The following is a 14,105-nucleotide window of genomic DNA, read 5'->3' as shown; positions in this document are numbered from 1 at the left end:
AAGCAAAACATAAATATAAGTCAATGTGCTTGTTTTCGAGATATTAGCCTTTGAAAACTTATCGGGAAAATGATCTCTTTTGATTTTGCATTGCTTTATCATTGACAATTTAAAGCTCTCAAAAACTATTAAAAAATAACAACGATTTTATAAGACTTTTACAGATGATTTATAATCATACATATAAAAGATTTATAAAAAGAAAAATGGGGGTCAATGGGCAAATTTTTTTAAGGCATTCAAATGGATAAAACCAGAGGATTCCGTAAATCTGACAAAAATCCCAAAACATGACAAGCGAACATCCTTAAATTAATGAATGTATCCCCTCTTGTATAGCTCTGATTCTTTGTGATGGTTTAGCTCTACGTTTGGTCTGTTTTATATCAGCTCTTTTGTATGATCTTTTGTACTTTTAAATATTTTAAGTCTCGAGTCTCACTAAGGAGATAATAATTGTCAATATGTACACCTGATGTAATAAAAACATATCGTTTATGTTATTGATAATGTTACATTCTATTGCGCAGAACCGTTAACGGTGTTTTTTTAGTTGTTCACCCACGATATGCTATTTACTAACTATAATTGTAAGGAAAATAAAATAAATTCATACTTGAACTAGACTAGCCATCTTATAAACATGTGGTAAATACTTAAATATAAATGCAAAAGCACTTTAACATTTTAACAGTACTTCGTTGTCTACGTTCCTGCTAAAAGAACTGAGAGAACCCCTTAATCTGCGGATGGCATACAGGATAATGAACCAGCTAAGTTTTAAAAGTAGTTGCCGTTTGTTGATGTGGTTTATAAGTGTTTTTCATTTCTCGTTTTTATATAGATTAGACCGTTTGTTTTTACCGTTTAAATTGGTTTTAAACTAGTCAGTCCTTTTTTGGGCCCTTTATAGCTTGGTGTTTGGTGTGAGCCAAGGCTCCGAGTTCTTAGACCTATAAAGGTTTACCTGTACAAATTGTGATGTGGATGGAAGTTGTTTCATTGGCACTCATACCACATCTTCTTATATCTATTATATTTGTGATCCTACAAATTTAAAGATAAAACATGGCTTCCTATGTTTGGTTTCCTGGGCTTCTTATGGATCTTGTATAACAGAAGAAATTCTAATAAAACGATTAACAATATAAAAAAAGAGTTAAAAATGGTTTACTTTTACAAATTGTGACTTGGATGGAGAGTTGTCTCGTTAGTACTCATACCACATCTTCTTATATCTATACATATATATATTTATATATTTGGCAATAAGGACAAAAACCCATCAGATTCGATTAAGGATGGTTAAGGCAACTGAGTACACCGTTTATTGGTAACCTACATTCCCTTATGGTTTTCCTTATACAATCATTTCCATAACACTCCTAACCTTCTCTTATATTAATAATATTAACATTAAATATTATGACTGAAAACTTATAACAGTCAATACATACAAATTCAATTTTCTAACTGGTTCCCCATTTGCCAAAGCCATTCTAATTTAATTGAAAGAAGTAGCATTTATACAGCTTCGAGTTAGGAAACATATTCTTTGGTTCGCACTTGAGATTTCTAATTAGTTCCAAACAAATTAATTGATTAATGTGGAGTAGAGATGCTGCTTCCAATTATCACTTCAAACATAATATGCAATGCTATAATAGTAAAGTCAATGTATACTTTAATATCGCCCTCAGAATCTCTATAATAATTCATTCATTACTTTTAAGGTAGCTCTCTGTACTCGATGTCATAACTTAAGGAGTTGCCCGTATTTTTTTCCTTAAATTGTTTTACATTTGTCATGTATGGGATTTTTACAACAGTTTATTTTACATGCGTTATGGGTTTTGCTTATTGTCGAAAGCCGTAAGGAGGATGTCCTATAGTTGTTAACTTCTGTCTTTTGGTTTCTGGTGGAGTTTTAGCATTGGCAATACTACCCTATCTTCTTATTTTTTTTATGAGAAAACAAAAAACAAAATTATACCGTTGTTACTACTATCGTGGCAAAAGAACAGGAACTGAATTTACACAACCAATGACAAAATTATATAAAAACCAAAGATTGAGCTGCAAAAAAACCCACTGAAAAAAGACATAATGCTCCCCTTTAGTATCATTTCCGAAAGAAAAGCTCGCAGTAAAATATGGTATTTTTTAACTAGACTAGAACTAAATCCGGTGCTTTTTAATAAATATAGAGACACAATTGTGACTATTTTATCTGTGTCAAAGATATTCTGTTATAATTAGAAAACCCTGATCGTTCTATATGCCCATGTTCGTAAATATGTCAATATGAAACGGTAGTAATACTATTACTTGTAAAGACCAGGTAGAGTAATACCCTAGTCCCACTAGGCCACGATCGCACTACGATCTGTGAAAAAAATGCAAATTTTGATGATCGTAGTGCGATCGTGTAGATCGCAGTAAGGTCGTATCACGGTCGTGGTGAGGTCTTCAAGATCGTGAAGAGCGTGGCCAACTTTGAACATGTTCAAAACAATCGTGGTGCGGTCGTGGCGAAATCAGGTCGTAGTAGAAGCGTAGTGAGAGCGCACTAAGATCGTAGTAAGATCGCAAAGGTCGCTGTACAATCGTAGCGAGAGCGTAGCGAAAGCGTGATTCTATTCGGAGAGACTGCGCTACGATCGCACAGCGACGTTATAACGACCTCACTACGACCATCACGTTCTCACTGCGACCCAACTACGCTTCCACTACGACTATACCACGCTGTTCACGACCATAGTACGATTCTAGCACGCCCTTGCCGTCCTCATCACGCTCTTCTTACAACCTGACTACGTTCACACTACGACCATCATTCTCATTGTCATTTTCACATAAAATATATAAAAAATGCTCCCTAGATTTTGTTTGTTTGAATGTAATTATCCATTTGCTCTAACGGTTCAACCATGCTTCTCGTTTTTATATAGATTAGACCGTTGGTTTTCCCGTTTAAATGGTTTAACACTAGTAATATTTTGGGTCCTTTATAACGTGATGATTGATTTGAGCCAAGGCTCCGTGTTGAAGGCCGTACCGTGGCCTATAATGGTTTACTTTTATAAATTGTTACTTGGATGGAGAGTTGTCTCATTGTCACTCATACCACATCTTCCTATACATATTGATACATCTATATCATCTCTGCTATCGTTCACTAAAATATCGTCATTGAGCTTCATGGACCAGCAATAGGTTGTAATTTAGGTTGGATTGGTCGGTCCGACATCTCTGCTTGATCGGGATTCGTTACTTTGCTCCCTCTGCCTCTACATCAACTCCTACCACCATGCCCACGTGTTCTGGTAGATTTTGGTGGCATGACTGTATTGTTTCCGAGAAATCTACGATTTAATCAGAAATAGAAGGAATTGAACTGTATTGATATGGAACACGATGTTGGCGTTATTGCTGAGAACGTAGTAAGATCGCGCTATGAACGTAGTATAATCGTGGTAAGAACGTGTAATAATCGCAGTAAGATCGTGTTGCAATCGGATAACTCGTGGTATGGTCGTAGTGAGAACGTGAAGAGCGTATAAAGATCTTGATAAGCGTAGTGAGGTCGCAGAATAAGCGCGGTGAGAACGTGGTATAATCGTAGCGGGATCTTTGTAGAAGCGTAGAGAGGACGTAGTAGCATCGTGAAAGCAACGAAAATTTACATTTTCATGCCGCTCATACCGCGACCTCACCACGATCTAAATTTATTTTAGATCGCGGTGAGCGTGGTGCGATCGTGGTCTAGTGGGACTGGGGCTTAAGAGTAACATTGGCGGAAGCCGAGGGGTAGTGTTGGGGGATTAATTCAGAGTTCACTTCGCAAGTAACATTGTTAAGAAGGATGTGAAAGAAATTAATAACTAAAGATAATTGGAGTCTGTAAATCTCTTTTATTTGCATATGTATTTCTACAACATTTATATTCAAAAGATTTATATACAAAAGCAGAAAAATTAAAAAGTTACTGATTACATATAGAAAATGGCGGTTATTAAGATAAATATTGTTTTTATGTTTTTTTAATTATCTTTCAAAGCCATTTTTAATCACTTTGTAAGTTTTAACACGGATATTTATACTTTTTTAATTTTGCGTAAATGCCATCAGTTATAGTGAATTTAAGTGACCATTTTACTACATATTTTATTTTGGTTTTTTGTTTTCATTTATTAAATTTCACATATTAACCTGTTTTGAGTTTTCTGTTGTCATAAACCAATGTTGCCCTAGAGGTTTTCAAGAGATTAAGACATTACATGTTGCAGACAGAAATAAAGTCGATTTTATAGTTTTAACATCAAGTCGTATTTTTTTTAAGACTTTCACAATAAAAAAGATGAAGTTTTTATGATTAAAACGTGAAATTATATGTTCCCGATAATAAATTTGAAATGCTCTCGATATCGTTGTTGTAAACACAACGACCCCATATGTTTCTACAAAACATGCAGCTGTACCATCCTTTTTATAGTTTTCATCTACTGTAGATGTTTTGTTCCAACATCACGAATTGGTGTCATCATTGTTATTGCAAAGAATCAAAACATGATCTACTGAATCTTGCAGCTAACTGTCATGTCTCGAATTCTTAGTTTTCTCGTAATTTCGTCTAACTCTTACATCATACATGTATCTTCACAACTTTCATTAAATCATCATAATTATTTAGATATGAGAAGATGTGGTATTAGTGCCAATGAGACAACTCTCCATCCAAGTCGCTACTTGTAAAAGTAAATCATTATAGGTCAAAGTACGGCCTTCAACTCGAGCCGTGCAAGCTATTAAAGATTATAAAAGTGACTAGTGTAGAAACATTCATTCACAAACAGGAAAACCAACGGTCTAATCTATACAAAAAAAAAACGTGAAACGAGAATCACTTATGAACAAACTAAACAAACGATAACCACTGCACATCTGGTTTAGTTTGATATGCTGTATAATTCATACAAATTCTTCTTATTTCGTCCAAACAGCTTTGTTGTCATTGAACGAGCACCAAAAGAAGGCCACTAGCACATTGTAAATGTAACATGACTAGTTGAAGGAAGAATAAGCCTGAGAAAAAAAAATAAAAGCTGTGCACATACTTAACGCTACTTACCAGATTTAATGAAAACAAATCATAAAATTATTTCATTTAGGCGGAAAATGATTATGCTTTAATGGGGACTAGTAACATTGTAGACACGACAGTAAATTATAAATACTATTCTAAATGAGTACTACTTCATTCGGGAGGCCAGTTGAGTCCAAGTCTAATATTTAGTTCAAGGGAAGGCACATAGATATTGGTCAAGTAGAGAAAATTTATCTAGATTCTTTTCTATTTTGTTTCGTGAGCGAGAGGACGCAAATTTTGTTATAGTTACAACATGTTAAATAAGTAAAACATTTTCTTTCTAATTTTATGAATATATAAATATGAAAACTCATCTCCTGGATCTTGTGCTACGATGTTTTTAATTTCATAAATTTAATCGGCTATTTTAGATTTCAGTTCATTACAAATACATTAGTGGTACAAATTGCATCCTCCCTCTCATTCAAGATTATAATGAAATGAACACTAAAAATCCTCTTTCCTTAACTCGTGTTATTGATGTATTTATCAAATACATTTACTTTTGTAATTAATCACTGACTTATATATCAGCGTTAGATCAGAAACCTTAAGTATGACCCTATTACATATGTTACATTTTTCAAACTTCAAATGATGCACTTCACATATTTATTTAATATCAGCAAAGAGATGCAACATGTGAGGGATTAGATACGGCTCAACTGTATTCATCAAAAACACCTTCAAACGCAAGTGATTTCTTTCAAAAGAATATAAAAGATTTGATATGCATCAGCTCTTATAATGATTAAACAAATGGCCAGTTAATTGGTGATAGGATAAATTGATACAATGCGTTGATCATACATGCAGATATTCTATTTTAATGTTTTCAATAAAGAAGTGCTGCTTTTGATTTATAAATATCAATTATAGGATAATTATGTCTATTTGTATTCATCTTTACTTTAATTCAATTTAGATTTTGGATCTTTGTAGCACTATCAAGTGTGGGGGTGCATAATAGAATTATATTTTGTTTGTTTATTTTGCATACCAGTATATCTAAAACTACCCGCTACCTTAAATTCGGGTTATAAATTTAAACTCTACATGTATGTGTGCATTCTCTCTAAAATTTCATTACAACTCAGTTTAGAGCTTGTCGCATTCTATGGACAGTTTTTTAATATGTTTAGTACCACAGAGTTTTGGCATAGATTTCATTTGGTTTTGTGTCGTATGTTCACTGCTGTTTCTTTGATATTTACCCCATACATTCATTTACCATTATTCTTCATATGTAGTGTTTGTCCCAGGGATATGAATTCTATCTTGTTTTATATTGTTCTATGTAAAAGAGGGACGAAAGATACCAGAAGGACAGTCAAACTCATAAATCGAAAATAAACTGACAACGCCATGGCTAAAAATGGAAAAGACAAACAGACAAACAATAGTACACATGACACAACATAGACAACTAAAGAATAAACAAAACGAACCCTACCAAAAACTGGGGGTTGTCTCAGGTGCTCCGAAAGGGTAAGAAGATTCTGCTCCACATGTGGCACCTATCGTGTTATTTATGTGATAACAAATCTGGTAAATAGTCTAATTCGGTAGGTCACATTCATTAAATGATAGGGGATTCCGACCTAAGGAACATATCCGATATCATTTGTGAAACCGTTATTCCATAACGGTCAACCAACTCGTGATGGCGTCCGTAAAATTAGGAAGTGATGATTTCAACTTCACCATTTTGAACTCTTGATTCAATAGCTTCTTTATGAGAAACAACCCTCTGTCAAGAAAAACATGATAGGAAATGCAAGCACGGGAATATCGTATCAATTGGTGGTTTTTTTATAGGTGGCTTCAATTATTCAAAATGTATTCATGTTAACGATAAAGAAACACTAAGATACTTTACTCACAGTACCCATAATGGAGCTTAATTATCGTTAAATGTATACAAAAATTCGATTGAGTCTCAAAAATATTCAGAATGTCAGACCACTTCATCAACTTTCAGCACCGTATTTCGTACTCCTCCGTAATATGATATTTAACCTTTATGTGTTTAAAATTTAAATCATTAAATGTCTTAATTGTAACAATTGTTTGCACATGCTCAATTTAAAGTTTCATTTTAACATCCTTTAAGATTAGAATGCTGTCAATTTAAGATCATTTTGAAAAAAATTAACAACGATAAAAAAATTAAAAAAAACCTTTAGTTTAACCCCCATTACATATAAAGGAGGTGTTGCGAAACTTTGTGTCAGTAGTATATCTGCTGCTTAATAGTATGCAACTATTCATATCTTGTATGCCTATTTAAAAAAAAAATTTATGGTAGAAATATTACAAGAACCAATAAAGCATGTTAATGCTTTCAGTGATTGTAAACTCTAGGTATGTTTATGATGTATATTTTCATGACTCATAACAATGTTTTTAAAATTTACGATAAACGAAGATATCAATTAGAACACACACGTACCGTATAAATCTCATTGCTGCATTCTTTTGTGCTATATATGAATGACAGCTACATAAAGCGCACGTTTTTTAATCTCTGTCTACCACGAAACAATCTTCCGAATTGATTGATATACTACCAAAGTCAATTACAGAAAAGAAAGAAAAAAGGTTAACTTGATTATTTCGAAAATATATTTCCAATGCGATGCATACGATTTGCTTGTCAAGTAAAGACAAATACATAAACCTTGGTTTTTCAATTAAACCCCACATCGAAAGACAACGATAACTGACAATTCATTGGAAGGAATAATGTAAATGAGACATAACTGCTATTCAGTTAAATGTCAGTTCATAAAAAAGCACATCATCTGGGCTATTATATTTATCTATATGTACTAACGAGTGTCAGAAAGGGAGGAGGCAAAAGTACAGCACGTAAATGAGATGTAACTTTATGATGAACGAAAAATTACTTGCAACATGCATAATAGTACAATCACAATAATACCGAACTCAGAGGAAAATTCAAAACGGAAAGTCTCTAACCAAATGGCAAAATAAAACGCTTAAACACATCAAACGAATGGATAACAACTCTAGTATACATTTAACATATTTCGCCGACACAATTAAAAAAATATCCTTTGAAAAAAAACATAATTTTTGTATGTGAATACATGTGATCTTTTAAAATACACAATCTTCCGTCAGGGGATGGTTTTTGACGGAAGCTAAAGTAGTTTTATTATAATTTAAATACACTATCCTAAAGTTATTATTTTTTTTTCATCTTTTACACGTATTCGTTGATAGCTTTGTACTGATTGATACAAATATATCTTGAACGTATAAAAAAAACATTGTTTTCCGACATTCAAATACCGCAGACAACTTTTATTCGAATAAAATCATATTCTGATGTCAAAAAGAATATATCTCGATTGCCTTTGACATTTCAACAAAATAACAAGATAATGATTCATGTTCGCTGTTGACTGAAAAACGAGCTGAAGTATTGCCGAAAGTCTGAAAATATGGTATTGTTTTTGTTTTTTTAATTGTTATCATAAAAGTCAACATTTTTTTACCTTGAAACTTGATAACCCTAAGGAGGAAATAAACTGTCTGATTTGAATAAGATTTTATGTCTAGCTTTGTGTCTATTATCGTCTATTAAAGGATACCATCAACGAGTCTGTACCGGACCAGCTTCTCTATTCTCAGACCAGTTAAACCTACCACAAATACATGTACTTGTCTTGATCAAACTTCTCTAGTAAATCGAAGCAACAGTCATTTACCAATATCTAAATCTAATATTGATTAAAAACACATCTTTCAGGATTTTTATTATCCATTGCAATGGTTCGATTATGTTCAGACGCTCTGCTTGCAGCCAATTGGGTCTGTTCAATCCATTTTTCTTCAGATTGTTCAGAAGTTGTACCGTTACAAATCTTAAAAGGACTCGTCTGAAAAGAAATAAACAGAAATGAAGTATCTGCAAGCAAACAGTACGAACAGTTGGAAGTTTTTGAAAAAATGACTTAAACTCTAAACTGGCTAAATGTATTAAGGTTACCTTAGCAGTGTTTGGCATGACTTATTGGAATTTTGAGTCAGTAGTGCTCTTCAACTTTGTACTTGATTGGTTTTTTTTACTATATTGATCTTTGCGTCATTGAAGAGTAGTATGTAGACGAAACGCAAGTGTGGTGTATTAAATTATAAACCTGGTACCTTTGATAACTACAAGCATGTTGAAATTTTTAAGGTTTTATCACGAACTCCTCTTTTCCTTTTATGTTTGATATTATGTTTAGTTCAAAAACAATATCTGAAAATCTTGCAAGATCTTTGTTAATGTTTTTCATACATTTTAAAGAAAAACATTTTCCCAATATTAATTGTATGACTAAATCTAGAGTGTCTTTTTCTGTCAAATTGTCAATGTCCTTGATCTCGCAACCAAGGATATAGATTTATTTCTGATTTTTTTGTTCCCTTGTTGATATACTATCTATTTATACCAGTCTTTATTTTAAAGTTTTTTATTTGAAAACAGCAGCGAACATTTTTATAAAGAAATACTAGTACTAAACGGGTTCTTAAAACACATTGCATTTACCGTCAGTTCCCCAGATCAACTCTATGACATCGATTGTTCATGTGATAATTCTTGACAATGTTCAGTAGCATTTTTGATAACAAGGCACAAGCGCGAATAAAAAAACCAGTTGTAATTATTATCTTTAATACATGTTAGTTGAATTTTACTTCATGTGAACTCCAATTTAACCCCGTAGAAAGAGATAGAATAACGCATACATGTATCTACACGTCTCAATCTTCAAAATCGGTTATCTAAAAATACTACCATCGCTAATATTTTTAACAATAAAAATCGTGGTTACCCTTCTATCGATAAGTGTCATGCCAAAAAATGACTTACATGTCCCCGTCTTTCCACCAACAATACGGTAAGGTCCACGTTTAATGGTCGCACATTTTCTTTAAATTTTGAAACTGATATAACTTAAAAAAACAAACAGTATTATTTATTTAATCACATGAAACAAACCGGGGTGTGGTATTCAGTACGTAGGAGAAACTGGACGATATTTATCTAAACGCACTCAAGAACATCTGTATCGTTTTAAAAGACCCAATAAATTCAAAAGTATCATTTACCAACACCTTAAGAAGCACAACCATCCTTTTAAATATTTAGCAGTTCAACCTTTAGAAGTAGTAAATAAGCAGCCTGGTGAATCGCATTCAAAGTTTGTACGATCACGGAAAATAATTGAATTAAATTGGATTAAAAAATTACAGACAGTTTACCCTCTCGGTCTAAATGATAATATCATGGGAATTGGTAATATTTCTAGAACCAATTCCGTTAACATTTTGGATATAGTTTCTAAAACTGTTCGTAAACAACGTTCTCACGGTCGTAGAACAAATCGCAATCAAAGAAAATTTCGGGCCAATCATACCAATATTTCGGACCTAATTTCTATTTCAAAAAACAACGGCAGACATTTAATATCTGTTAACAAAACTCTGTTCGTTACCGGTTAATAAGTTAAATAAAATTTTGGAGGATTGCAACACAATTTCATATAGCAGTCCTAAGTATGAAATTGTTCAAATTATTATGGCATATTGTTATTCTAAATTATTTCCCAAAATTGATCACCCTGAAGATCATAAAAAACATTTTATTAAAATTTAGTATGTCAATAAAGGCTTTGATTTTGTAAATATTGCTGGTATATTTAACGACCATTCTAGATCTGTTAAAGAACAAATTCCTGGATATTTTGACAATACTGAGCTACCTCTTATTTGTTATATTTACAAGAAATCTACCCGGAAATTTGTGTTCAATTATAGTCAATTGTGTAAAGATGTTAATATCAGTGAAAATACACCTACTTCATGTAATTGCAGTAATTCCGAATATATTTATGGACCCATTTCCCATGTTATAACAGGAGATCTTAACATCGTTCAAGACCGAGAGTTAAAATCATTCCTCAGTTAAGGACCTAAATATCGTCCCCCGTCAATTATTAATTGGAATCAGTGTTGTAATATCATCCCCGACTCACTCCATACTTACTGTATGAAATGGATCAAACGGGAAAAAGATGACAACAAAATCTTTGCACTCTTTTTTTAATTCAGTAATGAAGAAAGTTGATATACGTATTCAACATTTTAAAGAACATTTTACTATAAACAATAACCACAATAAACCTAGTTCTCGTATCAAACATAAACTAAAAGAACTAGACAAGGAATTTGTTTTTGTCCCGGCCGATAAAGCTTCTAATAATATTATTATTGTTTGACGTAAATTTTACATTGAGGTTCTGAAAAGGGAAATCACCATTTCACCAACATTTCAACTGACTCCATTTTCAGAAAACGAAATCTGTAACAAACATAAACTTTTAGCCACCGCTTTACAAGCAGAGCAAAATACAATGAAAGTCCCAACTATGTATTGGCTTCCGAAGCTACACAAAACCCCTTACAAATATAGATTTATTTCGTCTTCAAGCCATTGTTCAACTACTAAATTGTCTATTCTTCTTACCAGCATACTTGGTACAATTAAAAACCTGATAATAAATTGTTCAAATAAGGCATTCGAAAATAGTGGAATAAATTACTTTTGGAGTGTCAAGAACTCGTTGGAAGTACTTGATAAATTGCATGCATATATTGGTGATTTTGAATCTGTTCAAAGTTTGATTTTTCTACCCTGTATACCACATTGCCTCACATTCTCATTAAGAAAAAATTCACACACCTAATTAAATGGGCATTCCAAAAATCAGAATGTGAATATATATGTTCAAACTCTTTTAGGTCATTTTTAGTAGCAATAAACAAAAAAAATATGTTAATTGGACATGCTTTGATACTATATATGCCCTTGAATTTTTACTAGATAACATTTTTGTTCGCTTTGGGGATTCCGTATATCGTCAGATTATCGGAATTCCAATGGGGACTAACTGTGCACCACTTATTGCGGACCTGTTTTTGTATTGTTATGAGTTACAATTTATGACAAAAATAAGCAAAGACCCATCGAAACAACATCGGATAAACAAATTTAATAATATTTTTAGATATTTGGATGATATTTTGGCTCTCAATAATGACGACTTCAGTATGTATACTAAAGAAATTTATCCTGTTGACCTTACTTTAAATAAAGCTAATACTAACAATGACCACTGCAGTTTTCTCGATCTTGATATCTATATCACTAATGGAAAGCTGAATACTAAAATTTATGATAAAAGGGATGATTTTTCATTTCCTATCGTTAATTATCCGTTTTTAGATGGTGATGTTCCCTTGTCACCATCTTACGGTGTTTATATATCTCAACTTGTACGATTCGCTCGTGTATGTAATAATGTTTTAGATTTTAACGAGAGAAATTTATGTATTACTGAAAAATTATTACACCAGGGTTTTCGATATCATAAACTAGTCAAAACATTTACTAAATTTTATCATCGGTATAAAGACATCATTCATAAATATAGCTCAACATGCAGACGTCTAATACGTTCAGGTATTTCACATCCAATTTTTTATGGAAATATTCTTTATAAAGCACAAAGGTGTCAGTATTCACCTCAGAAACTTACAAAACCTCTGAATAGACTTATTAAGAAGGGATATAATTACGATACTGTTGTCAAGTCATTAAAGATTGCATATTTTGGCGTTAATATTGAGTCACTGGTAAGGTCTTTGCATCGGAACTAACCACATTTATTTTAAAAACAGTTGTTGGCATGACACGGGTTATGTTCTTCTCATATATGTTATGATGGTATGATACTAAACCCCTAACGGGAAGGATTGTGTCTGATGTTCATATGATGAAATCATAATCTTTTAGTCAGTTTAATTGAAGTCTGGAGCTGGCATGTCAGTTAACTGCTAGTAGTCTGTTGTTATTTATGTATTATTGTCATTTTGTTTATTTTCTTTGGTTACATCTTCTGACATCAGACTCGGACTTCTCTTGAACTGAATTTTAATGTGCGTATTGTTATGTGTTTACTTTTCTACATTGGTTAGAGGTATAGGGGGAGGGTTGAGACCTCACAAACATGTTTAACCCCGCCGCATTTTTGCGCCTGTCCCAAGTCAGGAGCCTCTGGCCTTTGTTAGTCTGGTATTATTTTAATTTTAGTTTCTTGTGTACAATTTGGAAATTAGTATGGCGTTCATTATCACTGGACTAGTATATATTTGTTTAGGGACCAGCTGAAGGACGCCTCCGGGTGCGGGAATTTCTCGCTACATTGAAGACCTGTTGGTGATCCTCAGCTGTTGTTTTTTATTTGGTCGGGTTGTTGTCTCTTTGCGGCGGGGTTAAACATGTTTGTGAGATCTCAACCCTCCCCCTATAACATTAATTCCAAGGCTGTATACGACAATAACTATAAAGGATTCATTGAAATCTATTATACATTATGTCAGCTATAAAAGATTGAAATCATTAAAAAAGAAAAATTGATACAAGTTCTTTTTGTACTTCAAATAATACAATTTTTGTCGTTTCTTATGTGCTATGTTTGCTATTTCAAGAGTACTTACAAAATCGTATTTAAGCTGACAGTCGGTAAATTACTAACAAAGTATTCTTGCAATAAATGGAAATGTCATCTCTGGAAAAACAGGATATTAAGTTTCTTAAACTCCTAGAACTCTTTATCCCATTGTTAACGCAGATCTTATTTTAGATTTATTTCTGCAACTTTGGTAATGATGATTATAAACACATTAAAATAGAGTTTTATATTGCAATAAATATCATAAAATAAGCTTAAGAAAGGCGGATGATATAAAATACAACTTAAAAGATGACGTAAAGATTGAGACGCACAGAACCCTTAAAACAAACAGGGATCGATCTCAAGTTCTTCGAAAGAGTTAGCAGATCATTTTACACGAGTGGCAACCGTCGTGTTTCTCA

The sequence above is a fragment of the Mytilus galloprovincialis genome, chromosome 13 (assembly GCF_965363235.1).
Source record: "Mytilus galloprovincialis chromosome 13, xbMytGall1.hap1.1, whole genome shotgun sequence".
NCBI classification, from domain to species: domain Eukaryota; kingdom Metazoa; phylum Mollusca; class Bivalvia; order Mytilida; family Mytilidae; genus Mytilus; species Mytilus galloprovincialis.
The sequence above is the reverse complement of the archived record's forward strand: the minus strand, read 5'-3'. Positions refer to the sequence as shown.